A 20,422-nucleotide genomic window follows, 5' to 3' on the forward strand; every position below is an offset into this window, starting at 1 on the left:
GAAGACAAATAATGTCTTTCAATTGTTATGCAAATATAGTGTGTCAAATTGCATCATGTCAGAAGATGATAAAAAATAAGAGCTAGGGCAGTGAGAGAGCAAGATGAGAGAGCTTGGGGGTGCGGGTGTGGTAGACACTTCACAGTGTCCAGTGCACCAGTGTTGTCCTCACAATGAAGCTGACAGGAGAATCTATAACAAGTGAAGGAATGAACCAAGTGGGTGTCTGGGGAAAGGGTATTCCAGGCAGAGAAATAAAGCCAAACTGAGGACCTAAAGTTAAGACCATGACTCAAGAGTTTAATGCACATCGGAGAAGTTACTGAGTCCAGAAAAGGAGTCGGGGATGGGAGAAGGAAGCTGTGATAATGGGTATTAGTACAGGCCAGAGTGCTTATGCTAGGGATTGTGTGTTTTCTCTGAGTGAAATTTCAAGCAACTAGAGGGTTTTGAGAAGTGACATCATCTTCTTTACATTTTTTTTTAAAAGTCACTTTGCCTTCTGTGTTGGAAAGTAGTTTTTAGAATTCAGATGTAGAGAAAGAGAAAATTATTAAATCTGGAAGATAATTGATTGAACTCTGGCAGTAGAAGATGGGCAAAAGTGTTCAGAAATAGTTGGGCTCTGGATACCTTGATTGACTGGATGTTTTGAATAGGAAAGAGAAAACAGGCAAAGGTTGCACTTCTAAGAAAGTGAGTGTTCAATAAATAAATGATATCAAGGAAAAGATATGATATCACTGATAGGCTAAAAATCAGAAGGTCTGACAGCCAGTCATTGGATGTAATAACATCAAAAATGTGTTTATGCCCAATGTAAATGCAAGAGCAAGCATTGGTAAAGAATATGCATGTAGATAATGGTATTAGGCATAGTGAAGAATAATTTATACTGTGTATTATATTCCATCAGAATAACATTCACACGCTTATGCTAGTATAGTCTATGACCGTATGGTAGATAGTACCTAAACTGTACTATGTAACTTTTGGCATATGGTAGAGTTAGAAATACAAACCTTAGTGAAGAAAGGCATCAGTGAGAATATAACATTGCCCCACTCTTGTCGATACCTTCAGAGACTGGAAGAGGGACCCTGAAGACCCCTAATGCAAGAGCCAGCTCCTGTGTACTGCTGGACCCAGAGTACGGGGAAATCTAGAAATGGAAACCAAATGCTACCAATTACAATGCAGAGTAAAGGGCCAAGTATTTAGCAGTAGTGATACAAACAGTAAACCATACATAAAAGGGTCCCCTTCTTTCCCTTGGGCATTCCTCTTTTCTTCTAGTACTTCTATTGTACAGTCTCACACACAGCCAGCTGGTAAAGGAGAAGTGTGACATTCAGAGCTGTGTAACTGACATCACAAAGCAAAGTATAGAAAGATGAGTATCAACCAGAGGGGGAAGGATTTACTATTTGACTGAAACTGTCATATGTGTGTTTTGGCCTGTTGATAGGGAAAAGTCACATTTGAGTTGCCACTTCTGATATTATGCAAATTGATGGACCTAGAAAATTTTCTAATATGATTTCTGTGAATCAGTGCCTACAGGATATGGACAAATGCCCAGAGGAATATAAAAATAAACACCGTGTTTTCATCTCTAACATTTTAACAAGCTTCAGAATACTTTCCTTTGTTCACCTGAGAAAGCTCATTGCAAAATGGTCAAATATATTAAAATGGGCTTTGCCCTTATGTCAGGAAGTCTCAGCTGACTTTTTTAGGGTTTGTGACATTGCATACACCCTGCACGGGTCCACAGTGTGCTTCACCCCTTGCCAGTGCTGTCACAGATATTTCTTATCTGAGGCTTGGAAGGATCAAGAGAAGCAAGGAAGAAACGTGTGGCTCTTTTCAGGAGGAGACACGGTGCTTGGTCAAGGATTACCATGGACACCCAAGGATACAACAGAAAAGACTTCTGTTCTTGGATCAGATGATCTTCACAGTTCTTCTGCAAACCTGGAACTTTAGTAACTGGACTAATCTTGTGTCTAGTCCAATCCTCCTGTGGATCATTGAGGAATAGTTTTATTACAAGTGTTTTTCTTTTTAAATTGAAGGAATTTTGGCATCTCTGCCTCAAGGGGGCATTTATTTTACTTTCATGCTAGCATGACCATAACCACATGCCACCTTTGACATCACAGAACTCTTTGCCCTACATGGAAATCACATAAAGAGAGGGCACTTTATTTCTTAATTGATTAATAAAGACCAGAAAGATCCTATCACCAACACATCTGTCTCTGCTCTCCATGGAGACATGGCTTTTGGTGTCTGGTGATTAGCTCAACAAAGAACATATTTTCAAGAAATTGGCAACTGACCTTCATCGCAGCTCAATTAGGTCATTTCTACATGGCCAAGACCGGCCTTCTGCCACAAATCTCCTTCTCCCCAGAGTATGCAGAGCACACGATGCAATAAACACTATCATTACAGATGATTTCTTCTGTGGTGATTAATAGAGTTTCTGATTTCTATTAAAATGCAAATATTTCTGGAAGAAATTTCGTATCTTCTTCCCTGAGACCCAGTTTTGATGTGAGTGTTATACTAAAAAGGGAAACAGAAATGATGAGGGTGGACAGGCTGTTAACCAGGTAGCAGAGGACAGCAGGGCTGAGCAAAGAAGTGCAACTGCAGGAGAGAGGCCGGGTGGGCGTCTGGGTTCCTCCTCTCAGAGCACCTGTCTGTGCTCCAATTCATCCGTGTTGATCGCACCTCCTCAAAAGCACTCGTGCTGAGCATTCTGTTCTACTTGAGGCTGACCTCTGTCTCCTCGGTTGCATGCTGTTCATTGCCTTTGTTGTTGACTTTTAATAATAAGACTTTGCCAATTTTCACTTGTTTCCTTTTCGTCTCCACCATTAATCTAAATTCTTTGAGAATCAGATTCCTCACTGTTTTCAAGAGCCTCCTCCAGTTCCTCTACCAGGGTTATGCACTTAGGCCAATAGAAGACCCAATAAGTGAATGGGTTGAATGAATGCGTTTCATATGCTTTTACTGCATCCAAAGGGAAATGTGTCATATTTATCAGGAAAGCCAGGATAAATTATTCAACTTTACTTCAACTTTTATATTTCATATTGATGTTTGATGTTTTCATTATCAGTAATTCAATTAGTAGCACATAGTGAGACATTACGTTGCTATTTTTAAAAGTGCTTTAATAATTTCATATTAAATCAGCAATAACACAAACAATTTATATGCCTTTCCTTTCTAAAGGAGTAATAAAAGCACCGCGGCTAAATGACAATTTAATAATGTGAAGTTTCATTTGCAAAGCTTTCATTTCTTTCCACTCATACTGACACCATCTTCTCTCTTACTTTCCCGAGTGATTTCTCATCTTTAGCTTTAAAATGGAAAAGTGATTAAACATGTCAAAACAAATAACCCTGCATTTTAGTTTTCCAAGTAAATTAAAATTTCATGGACCCTTTGAACACAGTCATACGGAAATATCTAATAATAGCCACATCAGCTTCTAGCAGATCCAGTTTTGCTACCAAGCTTAAAAGAACGTCAATGTTTTCATAAATCCATTTGGAATGATAGCTAAGAAAATTAAGTTCAACTCATCACTAATAATACTGTTTATGATAATAGTTCTTCAATGGTTCTATTTTGAACCATGAATGTATGGACAATGGGGAAACACCTTAGGTATATTTATGGAAAAATAATACTATTTTCACATCGTTAAGTTAAATCACATCTTATTCTGCTGACCAGACACATCACAATTACTCTGTTCATTAGATGTGAATAAGATGGGGTATAAAGTGGTGGTTTAACCCAACCATTAGTGTGCAGCTGAGAGGAAAATGTGGGTATTTGTGTCTCCAAGTGATTCTTCTTCAATATTAAAGAGCATTGACAGTGCCTACATCTATGGAAAGAAAGGAATATGGAGTTTCCTGTCCCTTCCCATATTGCCAAGCTGAATTATGTCTTTGTTGAACAGCTCCTAGAGGCCCTGTGCCCAGCTATACACTTAGAAGATATAGAGGGTATAAAACAGGTTCCCTAAGCTGAAAGGGTTTATTCTCTAAAGGAGAAAACAGATCTCAACAAAAATTACAATGTGATGTAATAAATTCCATAATAATGATGTGTAAAAGTTGTTTTGTGTATAAAGAAAAGCATAGCTTGCTTCTCAAAAGACTTAGCGGCAGTTTCACAGAGGAAGTAACACTTGATCTGCCACATAAAGGGTAGGTCAGGGCTGTAATTTGGGTGTGGGGTGGGGGTGTGTGATTCCAACAGGCAAAGAATCTGTATTTACAAGGTATGTAATTGTACGGTGTCTTCTGGCAACTTTAGGAGTGTCTGGAGCATGAGGATCATAAGAAAAAGGACCTGAAATCCCTTACACTAATTCAAATTGGCAAGCCATATATCCGTCTTAAGGATTTTAGGTTTTATTCTATGGGTAGCTGTTAGAAATATATAAGACATGGAATGATATGTTCAAATATTTATTAATATCTACTTGTATTACATTAAAACCTAAAAAATAAAAAAGACAGCCCCCCCAAGGAAAAGAAATATGATTTTTGTTGCACCTATTTGTGGCTTCAATTTTCTTAAAATATGTGAATTATTAAGGTATCCATATATGCAATTAAAGTTGAAATAAAATAAGATTAGGCATATTAAGCATTTATTATGTCAGATAGACCTTCTCTTCCATAGTGTTCAGACATTGTTTGATTTAGATGATTCTTTTCTAAGAGAGAAAACTTTTTAGATATATAATCACCTGTACTCATTCTTCTGATTTTTTAAAAAATTTACCAGCCTTCCTATTAATATTTTGAAATATACAGACCCAAGCATTCTTATTATTAATCATAAGCATATTTTCTGAAGGTTAGAATCAGTACCTGCTCTGTGTGTAGTTATATATTTATAAATTTACTTGTATAGTGTGATATGCTGGCTGTGATATGTTTGCTGATGGAAAGTCTCTGTATATTGAATATTTGTGCTGACCTAGATATTTAAATAAACCATGATTAACTGTGCATCTAATAAGCTCCTAACTTTGAATAGTCCTCTATAATGCTTCACTCCTCAGAATATATGACAGGGACTTTACCACCAGCTAAATGGATTACTATATAGAAACATTAATTAAGAAGTTAGAATAACCATTAACCTTTTGTGACTCAAATGATACTTCTTGAGAGTATATAAATTAAAGATTTTCCATGCAGAACCTACAAAAACAGAAATGACACAAATTATCCAAAGGTTTTAGCTACCTAGGCTTCAGTAGTTGGGAGGTCTAATTTGTTTTTGTTTTTGTATTTCTGTACTGGGAATTGAACTCAGGACCTCACACTTGCCAGACAGGCATTGGGCGGCTGAGTCATATCCTTGGCCCAGGAGGTCTAATTTGTAAGACTCTGGAAACATAAAGGTTTTGCTTGGGTAAGTTTGACATCATTTTTAGTTATCCAGGAACTGAATCAATGTGACTGATAAATTGGTTGTCAGTATTACAGGCGCTTTTAAGGCAATATAGGTGATTCCTTAAATATTACTATGAAAGTAGAAAGAGTTTCTAGAATAAGGTCAATTGATATCAATATGCAATATATAAAACCTTCATATCAGCAATGTTAATGAATTCTCATCAGTTACTACATCCAGGCCACTTCTTTCATTTATGTTAATTTTCATGTACTTAAAAATTAAACTTGATTATTAAATTATGGAAATATGGAATAAAATGCCCCAATTAACCTTTGGCTCAGAGGAGAAAAAAGTTTTATCCAAGTTACAAACCATACTGCTGAATGCTTCTGTCCCTGTCAATATTTTATTTTTAATTATTATGGCCATATTTTAATTATAACCAACTACTTTAATTAATTACAACCAAGCGTTGTTATTAATTAAGCATGTTTTTAACACCAGCAAATTTATTACACACAAAAGCCCATCAAAAGAAATTTAGATCTGAAACTCTGACAGAGTTCAGAATTTAGCAAACAGTATAAAATTCCAATGTTATAGAAATGCTATATCAAATATATGTATGCACCTTAAAAAGAAAATGAATCCTAAGGAGAAAAGGTGTTTTTTATATTTATTTATTCACTATTTAAGGTTAAAATAATGTAAGTGGGTAGGAAGCTTTGAGCCCTTAGTGGAGAAAGACTGCTCAAGTAGTCAGGCTTGCACGGGAGGTAGAATCAAAGAATCTTTTGTGGGTAGAGAGATAAGCATGAAGAGTTTTGCTCATCAAGTGGAGAAATTTGGATTATTTCTAAAAATTGCCCTAGTGACCAGACGGAAAGGGTAGGTAAGCAAGAAGAGGGGGATAATGAGGACTTGCTGATTTACAATCAGGTAAGTTGATGAATAACACTGATAACAGTAGACATGATGTAGAATAGACCCAGCTATGGAAAGGTGATACATTCATCTTAACATATGCAGTGCTTAACGCACCGATTGAATACTCCCCTTCAGAAGTAGAGGAAAGTGGATTTTCCTCCCTGAACTTTGATATGTAGGACATAAAAAATAAGCCTTTCCTGTTGTTTTATATCCTGGGTGATATCGTTCCATTGGCCTATCTTTTGAACATAGATGGTTATACCACAGGTGTATATTTTATGCTTATGTAAGGTATGTGTTCCACCATAGTGTTGGAGCCAAGTATAAAATGTGATTGAAAAAGACGGTCAATATTTAAATTTTTTAAAATGTTATTACAGGGCAGTCATATTGGCACATGCCTGGATTCCCAGCACTCAGGAGGCTGAGGCAAGAGGATCACTGTAAGTTCAAAGCCAGCTTAGCCTATACAGTGCATTTAAGGTCAGGCTGGACTACATAGCAAAGTCCTACCTCAAAAGAACAAAAAAAGTCATTACAGGAAAAGACACTGACCTTAATCTTCATCAAAATATTCCCCATTGACTTGCACATTTATCCCATTGTCTTACCACGTTCTGAAGCAGTTCTGGAGGTCTTTTTTCATGAGTGTCTTTAGTTGACACTGTCATGGCTGCCTCAGTGTCCTGAACAGATTCAAAACTTTTACCTTTCATATCATTTTGACCTTGGGGAAGAGCTAGAAGTTGCATGGTGCCAGATCTGGTAAAGTGGGTGAGGATCTGTGGCAATGTTTTCAGGAGCCTGCCTCTCTACCGGGTGCTACTTCACAGCAGCATTCACCATATTTTTTATCATACCTCATAAATACATTCACCAAAAAGGGACTTTCAGAGCAGTTTCAGAAAATGTCAAGAACAATGGGATAAGCGTGCTTGAAGTGCGAGGGAATATTTTGAAGGGGATTCAAATTTAAGCATCCAATATACATTTCTATCATGCCCTGTGTAGTGGCTAGGGTACACTACAAATTCAACACTGGTATGTTGACAAGATGTGATGATCCACTTAGCACTTTCCAGAGAGGGATTTTTTTTACTATATTGCACTAATCTTCTTCTACATCAAATTCAAAAGAGAAAAGCTGACTGTATTCCATGCCCTCTAATGGGTATATACTCAGTTTGCAGAGACTGTTTTTGCTTCACTCACAATGGAAATCTTACCTGGGCATGGGGGCTCATATCTACTGAAGCTGAGGCAGGAGAGTTCAACATCAGCCTGGTCTACATTGTTAGTTTGAGGCTGACTTGAATTACATAGCAAGACCTTGTCTCAAAAGAAAGAAAAGAAGGAGAGAGAGACAGAGACAGAGACAGACAGACAGATAGACAGAGAGAGAGACAGAGAGATACAGAGTGAGATAAAGAAAGGAAGGAAAGAAGGAAGGAAGGAAGGAGGAGAGAGGGAAAAAGAAAGAAAGAAAGAAAGAAAGAAAGAAAGAAAGAGAAAGAAAAAGAAAGAAAGAAAGAAAGAAAGAAAAGAAAGAATTGATTTACCTGTAAATCTATCCATTCTATAACACTTTTATTCATGTAGATTTTGTTTCAGCAAACCCTCCAAGATTTATATTATATGAGTTTTTAAACATTTTTTATCTATGGAAAGTTCTGCAGTGTTTCTCTTTAGAAGTTACCACATTTAACCTTCTCTCTGCTCCAGCACAGAACACAGGAAGGATGTACATTTTATAATCGTGTTTCATCGGGGACTTGGATTTGCCTTTTATTTGCTACCAAAGCATACGCTATAAATGGACCTCTTTTCTTTTCAACATTCCAGTAAGAAAACCATACCCAGTGTCTTGGCCCCATAAAGTAAAAAGTAATTTGATTTTTTTTTTTTTTTGCCTGCTTTTTAGACACCCACAAGTGTACCTTCTGCCTCTCAGTAGTAAAATTCTATCAACATTCTACTCTGAGGTATGTAAGAACACCTACTTAGAGCTGGCCTACTGCATGGCCCCCTGTATTCTCATGTAATTTAATGTTTATGTGACTCTACGTGTCACTGTTTACAGTTTAATCTGTATATTATCTGCAGAGCTCATTTAGAACAAGAAAAAAATAAAATTTTAACTATTATTAAGAAAAATGCTGTATAGTACAAAATAAGAAATAACCTCTTTTCATAACCTAATAGTTGTTCTTGCTTCCGATCTGTTAATAATTAGCTGATCCACCATCACTGGTAAAAGCAGTAGGATGTTTTCATGTATGCTGCACATCGATGTGGACAGGCAGAAGCTCAGAAACCAAAAATGTCTTCCGTCAATGTAATTTTGTTGGAAATCTGAGGTAACACTAGTTCTTTCACACATTATCCCCTTCACTTTTCTCTGTTTCCCCTATCAGTCAAACCGCAGTGTGGGCTGGAGAACACGTCAAATTTGGGAGCTGTTGTAGTAATTAACCATCACCTTCCGGGGATTACTCAGTTGCCACACATCCAGTAGCATGAGCATCTGTAATTTGGGTTAATGTGTGTCAGCTGGGCTGAGCAAGTATGAAAACACGTCTGAATCAGGCAAAGAGGAGCCGCCCACTCTCCGACATAAGTGTGTATATTAAAAACGGATCGCAATAGTCCTGTCCCTCAGAGTAGGTGGTCTTTCTTGTGGGCGGATTTACACATCCCCAGGGGGTAGGTGGGGTCGGTTCCCTTGTGCCTCCGCCCAGTACAGTGGCTTCCAAGGATTTCTTGATCCCACCACCTGGATAGACAACTGATGACCTAAACTGAGCCACGGGAACACACCCCACCACCAGGGAAATAAGCATAAGTGAACCGGGGGAATCAGAGTCAGGAGACAGAAGTGTCCCTGAGGTGTCACACTGTCAAGAACCAAGGGAAGCAGGGAGGTACCAAGACACTGGTGAGAAGAACAAAGAGTGAGGGGACATGATGCTCAGGGCATCAAAGCCAGCAAGGAGTGGGCACCTGGGCTCAGCACAAAAGAGAATTCCCACAACATCATAACTGTCATCTCCTTAGCGTGTCTGAGGAAGACTGGGAAACCTAGCTACCAAACATAAAAACAATACAGCAGTCATTATTAATAACTTTAAACAGTATTTTAGTGAATGTGAAACATTTGTAAATACTTTAAAACATTTTATCACCATCTCTTCTCTTTCAAGTTAGTTAACTCAATTTCCCCTTCTGAAAATTTCTCCTATGGTATGGGAAGAATCACTATTTTATAAATATCCCTTTGTAATTCCAGCATACAGTTGTTCAGATCTCACCTTGCCATGGAAGTTTTTACATGCCTACCTCATTATTCCAAAGAGTTGTAACTTTCTCGGGGCCAGGCAATGAATTGTATCTTCCATGATGTTGTGGAGTTATGTCCCAAAGGAAGTGCTGCTAGTGAGTACGCCCAGTATCGGTGCAACATATGAGAATATGGAGCTTTTCAATTGGACGTCTCACATGGTAAAACACAAGGTGAGCCTCACACCTCCACATTTCCATTTTCTATTTTTGAACAGAGTTGTTTTACTTTATCCAGAGGCAGACGCTCCATTGTACCAGGCTGAATTTACAAAGTACAATGCATTCTGAAATTCAAGACAAAGCAAAATACAAGGAGAAAATGAAAATCTGTTCTACTAAAAAAGAAATCCTTCCACAACTGAAGAGATACATATTGACTTTTCTGGTGACAGAGGCGGATGTGACAGGTGTTTATGCCTGAACAGCTCCAGAGATAAGTGGAAAATTTGATTTTCAAGTGATCCTGGCATACTCATGGAATGAGGAATGTGGAAAAAGAAAGCATAATTGAAAGACAGTTATTTGGCTTCCATATTGAGCAACTATTTCTCCTATTTTGAAAGCCAGGTGGAAGAGTTGCTCTGGTTTAATAGGACTGCGTTTACAGGGCAGGCTGCTTATTGGCTATGTGACACGCTGCCTATAGCTACCTGCAAATAAACAGAAATGTGGGTCAAGGTCCACATCTGGGGTACCAAGCACTTAAATTCTGCACTGAGCATGGCTTTTAAAGATGTATATGTAGTGCAGAGTTCTCATCCCAGTGTGCCTTTGTGGTATATATTCATCACTTACTGAAATAACATATAAATCCCAACTATAGGAGAAAACTAAATAAAAATAAAAACACTATTAAAAGAAATGTAACATATTCAGTTTATAGATTTTGTAGAATTAGGAGAGAAATTTCAGCACACTTCACTGACTCTCTTTATTTTGAATATTAGACAATGGAAATCTATGAGGGGTAAAAGTTTATTTTCCCCGGTTTAAACTTCGCTCCTTTCCTCATGTTGTAGACTCTGACTTTAATGTGGATTTCAGGCAGAGGGGACACAGAAGACTTGGCTACAATTAGCCGTTCCATAAATTTTGCTCTGCTTAATGCTTCAGGCTGATTCCTACCTGCTACTGTAAGGACTCCACATTAAAACTAAGACTTGAGGAGAAGATTTAGTATTTTTAGGGATCATTTTGATTTTCTTCAATTATACCCCTAATCTCATACCTGAGACACTTGCCAGGCAAAAAGTGAATCTTAATAGACAGTTATTTGGCTTAGCTATTCCAAGGAAACCAATTAAGGTGGAGTCTCAACCAGCATATTACTACTGGAAAGTGCCACAAAAGATGATAAAGACCCTAATGTAAACACCCCCAAAGAAGACCCTTATTTAAAACTGAAAAATAAGCTTGATTGTGTCAACTTGATTGGCTTGGGAGACACCCAAGAGATTGGTAAAGCACATTTCTGGGTATCTCTGAATCAGTCCTGGAAGCACGACCTTGGGTACTATATCTGGCCCCTCACCTCTTCCTCTCTATCACTGTTTTCTTGCTGTGCTTCTCCACTGCCAAGAACTAAGCATCTTGGCTCCACCACTACTTCTGCCATGATGGTTTTGCTCTGGAATCAGCTGCCCATGGACTGAGTCACCTGATACTATAAGCCAGGTTAAACCTCCTTCTTATAAGTTGTCGGTGTCAGGCACTGGATGTCAGTGAGCAGGAAGCTGAGTAATACAGTGAGAGAACTGGAATCCTTCAGTAAAATCATCTTCCTGGATTTTAAAGAAACTGAGTAGTGGTTTTGTTACTACATCAAGTGAAACAAATCAGACACACAAGCTTAAATACTATTTGGTTTCTCTCATATCAGAAATCTAAAGTATAAATAAAGAGGAAAATAAGAGATAGACGAAAGGAAACATGGAGATAGATCTACTGCAAGTGGGAATGTGACCAAGCCATGGAGTGGGAGAGGAACAGTAGAAGGGAGAGGGGATATAAAAAAATTAAGATGTGTCATGTACATGCACCAAATACCCATGATGAAAGTAGTCACTGCATGTTGCAATAATTAATAATACATTAATAATAAATAAAAATTCAAATATTGCCCAACCAGTATATAACTGCATTTCTTTTTCAGTTTAAAAAATCCATTTCTCTGTGGTCAATCCTGGGAAAAGTCAGATGGAACCTGACATTTCCGTTGTTCACTGTTTTCATCCATCTTTGACTTTTACCTTAGTGATCAATATCATTAATTGTTGCTATTCTCATAACTGTTACACTTTGAAATGTTAAGAATCTTCCCAGAGTGATGGGATAATGTTCTACTTCTAATAATATTACGTGGTTAACTTTTGATGACAGAGTTAGTTGATTTTGCCTTTTAATACCTATCTTCACTATTAGATGGTACCATCATAAGATTGACTACCAATCTCAAAATATATCTATAAAAGTAGATTTGAAGGAATGTTTCAAATAACATCTGCATATAATGTCAAATATAGACATTGAAAATGATGGATAGGAGTTAGTGATGTTCTTTTCAGAGCTCTGTGTGTCAGACATTTTCAAATAGAATTAGTTGCTATGGTAAATATGGATTTTTCTCTTAATTAATTCAGACATAAGGAGAGTTACTAATTGGCTAATTTTCCCCTAAATTGCCTTTGGTACATAAGTATTTATAACCTTCATAATAGTCTCATATGATAAAGGTTATGTTTGATTTAAATTCATTTCTACAATATCTGAGTCGTTTTATGCTCTACTGAAAAAGAACAAACTGCATGTGTAGGTTTGAAATATTGTAATATCTTATATTGGAGTTCTATTTCTATTATCTTAGAGTTCCTCTTTTCATTGCAGCTATTAGAAAAATGACATTTTGCAAGTTCTGCACTTAAAGAAGTATTTTAGAAATAAGTATAGCTTTCCTAATTGTTGCTGAGAAAATGAATGTAATGTATTTTACATTTAAACAGACTATTACAAATAAAATATAAGTTAGAAATGTAGTCTATCCCCTTTTGTAAAACTCTACTGTAAATATTGATTTGAAGATGGAGGATAGCAGGAGAATAGACAATATTCTGCAGCAGATATGGTACATGCAATGGTGAGTTTCTTGTACTGACGATAAGACAAATAAGTACCTTTAAAAGATCAAGTCAGTGTATCAATCTCAGATTACCTGGCGTAAGTCATTTTGATGAAGTGGGGTTATTTTCTTTCAGATAACCCCACCCAGTGTGTACTGCTCATGAATTCTGCTAAAGGAAAAATAGCTGTATTATATATCTCTAACTATGTGTAGATTGTAGTTCTGAACCCTGTTTTTCTGCTTTTTTATATGACTCTAAAGAACACCTCAGCTTAAAAAAATTCATTGATAGGAGGTTGGCTAAATCTTTATTATTATTATTTTTTTATTTTTTTATTTTTTTGGTTTTTCTCTGGTACCGGGAACCGAACTCACGACCTTGTGCTTGCCGGGCAGGCACTTTGCCGCTGAGCTAAATCCCCAGCCCCTAAATCTTTATTATTGAATCAGAGATTTTTGCTTGCATCAGAAATTCTAGCTTAACAAAGAAAAATAAATGATGGGAACTCTAGGAGCACAGATTCCTATAAGGGAAATAGAAATACAGGGTTTGCATCATTCAGTTCCAGATATACAGATGACCACAAAGTGGACCTACCTGTAATAAAGTAGAATTTTTGAGTTAACCAGATGGTGCAGAAGGGAGTGCGTTTACTCCTAACTAGGAGGTGCAATTTATACTTACAATGATTCTTTGAACATTAAATCATGACTTTAGCTCAGTTTGGTTGTAAACATAAAGAACAATCTATGTTACAATCACGTTTCTGCTTTGTCCACCTACATGTGTGGCTGTAGCACGTAAGTTATCTTACATATTTCAGACACCAAATCAGGAGTTTGAACCTTAGCAGAATGGTCATATTGGCTAATGAGCTTCTGGATTAAATAGTGTCATGAAGCTGAGTCAAGTAAGCATCATGTATTTACTCTATTTGCCAACTCCCTACACATGAAATACTATATTATAACCCTGAGCCTACCAGTGAATTATATTGGAAAAACTGAGAATATCTGCAATTAAATAATTCAAAATGTCAGTCATTCAATGTACCTTTAGTGAGTACCCAGAATTTTCAAAATAGTAAGCAAGACACTATTGGGAAGGCAGAGAGGATAAATATATCACTGCCCTCTCCAGATATGCTTTGTACTAATATTAATTCATTTTCATTTCTAACTTTATTACCTGCCTTAATGATGTTATTATCTGCTTATGATTCTGAAGATAAGCAGATTTTTCTATTGACTGTCTAACGTGTACAATAGCAGGTTTATTATTTTTGTTATGCCTGAGTAAAGAAATAAAGGTTTATCTTTTCCTTGACATTTATAGCACTCTGTGTTCCTGCGCATCCTAAAAGGTTACCTAAGTCAAATTTATTCCAAGTGGGCAATATTTAACTTTAAAAATGTCAAAGGAAGGGGAAAATTCTCTACAGGGCAGGGTTGAGGTGATGGACTGAATGATAATTAAAGAACGATGAATTATACATTTCTTTTTCACTTAAAATATTAATAAATATATTGATTCTGAGAAAAGTTAATGCTGTTATTCTGTAGAATAATTCCTATATATTTCCTTGACTTTTAATTTTCATGCTATTATCTAATTGGTTCAAATATTTTACCAGCCATTTGTGACTCCACTGTTAAAATGTCTCAATTCACATAATGCAAACTTTGCAATCTTTTATGTTGTTAAGTATGCACAATCAGGCAAAAAGATAGTTGCCTATTTTTTTTTCTCCAGTTGAGAAATTCGGACAGAAAAATAAAACTAGCAAGCTGTCTGCGAGTTGAACAATAAGAGATGTGCTAATGTGTTTTTGTTATTTAATACTGAACGCCTATGCAGGAGCTCCTTCTAGGCACTACCCTCACCCACCACCGCTGCAAAGGGACATAGAGTGCTAACCCTACCCACCCCTGCTGATAAGGGCAGAATAACACCTGCACTGTTGTGTGCTTGAACTTGGCTTCTCTGAGACATGAAATTACTTACAACAAATATCTTTAAAACTGGCCCAGAAAGGCGTAATTGGGTCTATACCAATGATTAAATTGGATATTTATTTTCTTTTTAAAGAGGAAAAAAACAATAAAAATGATACAGAATTTCAAAACAAGACGATAGGAAATTAACAATGGTTGTTATATTGCATAGTATTCTCTTCAAAGTAGTTGCTCAGATTACCAGATATGGGCATGATCAAACAATATAAGCACTAACTGTTTCTTAAGGATGCTGATTTTTTTAAATAGCCAGAAACAGAAACTTCTTTTAAATTTCAGAGACAATACAAATGACTGGAAGTAAAGCAGGGGTGCAGCTGTGACCACTGGGATATCACCTTCCAGGGAGCGAGGGGATCCCAAGCCCCTACAGCTGACTGCACTGGGAAATCAGGGAGGTTTGTCAGAGGCAAACCCTGGCAGCTACAATTTCTCAGGGGCTCCATCACTTCATACTGCCACAGAATCTGTGGAGATATGTGGGGAAGATTTTAAGTGGAGTTTTATAACCAGAAAATTTTTATAGAACTGTGTACAACACCCTATAATTCAAAGGAATCAATAGCAGCCACAGTGAGCTTATGCCTATGACAGAGGAGGGTCCCCCACAACCCCACCCCCAAACTGTCCTCTCAGAAATGGCCAATCAGACAAATGTAGTGCATCCCATTCCCCTCCTTAACTCCTGTTAAGTGCAGCATCCTACTGCAATCATTCTGTCTTAAAAGCTAAGCTTATTGTTTTAACTTCTATTTTCTTCTCAGTATCTGATTTCTTATCAGTTGCTTCATAAATTTCCTTACATATACAACTGTCTTTCTCAGTGTCCACCATAATCAAAATCTATCTGAGCTCTTAATCAGATGAGTGATCTGGCTTCCATAATGCTGTTTTGGATGCAGATAAGTATCGCTTTCAATCCATTCTGAATCTGACATATTATGCTATTTGTAAAACACAAGTCTGATCACATCACCTCCACTTAAAGTTTTCAGTATTTCCCCACTGCAAATACTGAGATGATCAAACTGGTAGTTGACAAGGTCCATCCTGTATTTTCTTTCTCTTGATTCCTGTGATGTAGGAATAATGGACATATGTAATGAAAGAAAAAAATAATCATGATTGGAATGGAGCCCTATAATATATGGTGAGAAACAAAACTCCACATGAATTACACACACACACACACATGCACACACACACATGCACACACACACAGATATTGCATACTGATTTATAGAACTTTCCAAGATTTTGCAGTTTTGGCAAAGTAAAGAAATGAAGAGTTCCAATATTGTTGATATTAACAAGCAAAAAGGAATAGAAAAAAAGTAATATTTTCCTCTTGTGACATATCAAAAAAGAATATAAGAATGTAATAATAGTGCTTTGTATGTTACAACACATTGAGTACTTTATGGTACTGGGCACCCACTAAAATGTGTAATTTTTCCATAGATGGCATTATAAGAAGAAATAGTTAAATGAGCTGTTGTGGTTTTTTTCAATTCCGGTTGAGATGCTATTCACAGCTACAACACTGCTGAGCGCTCACAATGTGCAAGCATCTCAGATATACTTTAATGGAAAATTAATGGAAAAAAAATGCACTGTATGGGGAGGAGATAAAGACATGTGTGACCCCAACCTGTGGCCGAGAGGAAGGTACACCGTTGGACAGTACTGCGAGGGACAGGTGGATTAACTGCTGAAATTAATTAGCCATTTACAGAGCAGTTAAATATTAATTCTAGGATCTGTCTTAAAGCACCCAGAATTAAATGATCCAAGATCAAGGATGTTATCTAATCAGTTTCACCTAATTGAAATATGTGGTGTTTCTGTTCATTATTTGTCATTCCATCTCCTTCTCATCTATTATTTTTCTTTTAAATTATTCAGTCCCTTTACAGTTCTCTCCTACCTCATCTTGAAGCTCTTCATCAGCAACTCTGGCTTAAATATTCATTTGATAAAGAGTGACAAATGACTCTTATGTTAGTTGCTACTTATAATGGTTAAAGTAGGTGATATCAACTTGACTGCTTGGAGTATCAAGGAGCACAGTTCTGGGTGTGTCTGGTATGGCTTGAGACCACAACCTTGGGTAATATATCTGGTCCCTCTCCTTTTCTGTCTTATGCTGCTCCCATGTTCTGCTTCCTGGTCACCATGAACTAAGCGGCTTTGCTCTGTCATTGCCTTCTACCATGCTGTCCTCCTGCAGAGTTCTGATCATGTACTGAATCTCCTAAAACCATAAGCCAAATTAATTATCTTCAGTTTTAAGACATGAGTACCTGGCATTCTGTTTAAACACCAAGAATGCTAATACGTTATTACACAAGTTTTATTTTAGGTTATTTGTACATTTCTTATTATGCGCAATTTTACAAGTTACAACCAGTGTTTCTGCACATATCCTTTCTATCCCAAAGAAACCAATCAGAGGTAGAAAAACTAGTGTGAAGAGAGAGGAAGGCACAGAGAAAGAAATAGCATCCGCAGTATACCCGGAGTTGGCCCTGAGGTCTACCCTCCGGAAGGCAGGAATGAATGCAGGGGGGAGAATTCAGGAACAATGCATCTTTTTTCTCATGAAAACCTCTAGAGTCTCTTTCGGTGAGAGCACAAGGAGGTGGAATGCCTTAGCTTTCCTGGTATCTGTGTTGATCAGAGTTCTCAGTGGATGAAACTATGAATGAGTCTCTAGTTGTTAGAACTGATATAACAGGCTTCCTGACAATCTATATTCAGCATGAATATCATTTTGCAAACTTCTATGAAACTTTCCTCACCTCCTTTCACTAACTGAAATGACATGCTGAACATCTAGAGCAATGATAGGTCAAATGTACCATAAAATCAGACAGTGGGGGTTATCAGCATGGAGTAGACATTTTTTTATGCTGGTACTTTGGATAAGATTACAAAAGATTCATGTGGCCATTTAAGTAATTAGTAGAAGTTTCATGTTCATACTGATAACTGGATTTGAAGGGGACTTCTCATTCCCATGGGAGTGATCCAGTCTAATAAGCAACTTCAGAAGATGCTCAACCCCAAGCTGAGAAAGCTGTCTTGGATTAACTGCAAGGAATAAATGGGTAGGAATTGAAAATCCATTTATTCTGTCACTTGAAAAATAGATATTTCTTGAAACAAAATGATAATTAAATTCAGTTCCTCAGTGTTATAGAATAGCAGATAGGCTATATAGTAACTGCCTAACTTACACATTTAATACACATTTCAATCACTTTCTTGCCATAGGTCTTTATATTGAAATTAATCACTCAACAAACATCTAAAAGAACTTGTTATAGTTCAGGCATTGTGCTAAGTGAGTGTCCCATAATTACTTTTCTTCTTAAATCAAAATATTTAGATTCTTAAAAATAAGAAACTTTTAATATGTACTGTATATTATATACTTTCTTTCATCATTTCCCATTGCTTGTTATTAGTTGTGTGAAATGCATGAGCTATACACACACATGTGGGGGTTAACATACATATGCACACACTTGTCTTAGAATCATTCTGATATTTGTTATCTCAAATTAATTCTAGCTCCTAAATTCTATTACTTATGCATATATACTTTTCTTCTAAAATTTACAATGTTATTCTCCTGCCTCAGTGAAAAATATTATACACCTGATCTTATTTTTCCCTCTTCAATTCAAATCACTTCAAATCACGGGGAACTACTTAGATTTGGTGTTTGTCTGTATGGCCAGCCACTTGCCAGTTTTGGGATATGACATCCACTTGAAAGCCAAGGGATCTGCTCTTTCAACTTCTAGTGCTAAAAACAATCACTTAATGCAGGTTTTGGTAACTGAGTAGGATCTTTTGCTTCTGTTCATTGCCTCTGTACCTATATGGAATTGAAAGTACTTTCTATTTAGTATATACTATTGTGATCACTGACCTCATCATAAATGTTTATATATGCACATACACTGAACATTATCCTCCCTTTCATATCCATCTGCAGAAGAAGGAATAGTGTCTCCTTTCCATAGATACCCATGTCCTAACCCACAGAACCTGTAAATGTATTAACTCACATGGCAAAAGACACTTTTAAGAGATTCTACATGAAGGAATTAAATGACATAAGAGATTGACTGAGTTGACAGGATAACAGATTATGATTCTAAAACAAATATGTGCGTAGGTTTGTGTACACAGATATGTATGCATGCATTTATGTATGTGAGAAATAGTATAGATTTCTGCTTCCTCTATCCTGCATTATAATCTCAGTCACAAAGTTCTGAAATTATACCATCGATCAGATTCAAGGGACCAGTGAATAATCCCTTTCTTGTACCCTTAGTCTGAGTGACATGGATAAGGATGATGAATTGGACAATTTCCAGACCATGAAGAAATAAGGGTATGATAAAAACTTGAGTTTTTTTCCAACGTGCAGTGGGAAACCCAGAGAAGTTTTTAAACAAGGGAACAGTTTGAAAAAATTTACAGTTTAAAAACCCTCTTTTCCAAAAACAGGCCTGGAGAAGGGCAGACAATCTCACAGTCCTCCATCCCACATTGCCTGTGTTCATTTCTTCAAGAAAATAATAGCATTCTTTAATTTTTCCCCACTTTACAGTTGGAGAATTTCTCATTCTGTTTCTACAAGTATAAAACCCTAGAGATTTTTACCATCTGGTAATCAAACCCCTTTTGGACCAACGAATCAAAAGTATGTGACAATATGAGCATTATATTTTCCTGGAAATTACTTTTGCTACTTAAATATACTTTGGAGTATATCACAACTGTAATTTAGTACATACTCACTTTTGTTATGAGGCCCTCGGAAATCCCATGAGGCCCTGTTATGAACCCTCCACTCCCCTACCTCCAAGCTACCTTCCAGGAGCCTAAGATGTAGATATTTATTCCTCTGATTATTGTTAGAATTTATGGCAGAAAGGCTCCAAAACAATTTCTCCCACTTCAGGTTGAAGTTATACATTTAGTTTGCCTTAACTCTTAATTATGTCAACCTATTATTTTTAAAATATAAATATAAAATATTGAATTAAATATTAATTCCATTAGAAATATTGCATTTTAAAATAATTATTGGTATTGCTCAAGGAATGTTGTATAAGGAAACATTTTAATTTCTCATAGTAATAAATTACTCAAAGTAATAAATTAATTTTTTATTGCCCAGTGGTATTTTTAGAAATTGATTAATTAACTTTAAAAATATATTACTATTACATAAATATGCCTTTATAATTTTTCTTCCATCAGTGGCTAAATATATGCTTCCATAGTAACTTTTAGAACCACTTCTTACCATTTCAGGGTTATTGATCTGGACTATTTTTAGCACAGATTGTTGGGTGAGTGTAAATAGTTCTTTTCCCCACGTGTTTGGGCTTTCACTGCCTTGAATATGGGTCACACAATATAACACTGAAATTACAAAGGTCAGACGAAATGATACAATTCATGTTATTTTGTATAAAAAAATTTCTAAAGAGAATGACAATTTTATTCTCCCTCTGAAGGTTCTAATTTTTGGCCTGCCAC

The 20,422-nt window shown here is 36.6% G+C and overlaps 1 protein-coding gene and 1 long non-coding RNA gene across 2 annotated transcripts in view; both read left to right on the forward strand.

Moving 5' to 3' along the window:
* Cntnap2 (contactin associated protein-like 2) overlaps positions 1 to 20,422 on the forward strand; it is a 1,999,509-nt gene that overhangs the window by 926,534 nt on the left and 1,052,553 nt on the right. The window lies entirely within an intron of this gene.
* LOC102008325 lies at positions 8,636 to 10,560 on the forward strand. The gene is made up of 3 exons (XR_264034.2): positions 8,636 to 8,738; positions 9,668 to 9,813; positions 9,936 to 10,560. It is a non-coding gene; the product is annotated as an uncharacterized LOC102008325 (long non-coding RNA).

Source organism: Chinchilla lanigera, unplaced genomic scaffold, assembly GCF_000276665.1.
Source record: "Chinchilla lanigera isolate Chin_1 unplaced genomic scaffold, ChiLan1.0 scaffold00090, whole genome shotgun sequence".
In the NCBI taxonomy this organism is placed as follows: Eukaryota; Metazoa; Chordata; class Mammalia; order Rodentia; family Chinchillidae; genus Chinchilla; species Chinchilla lanigera.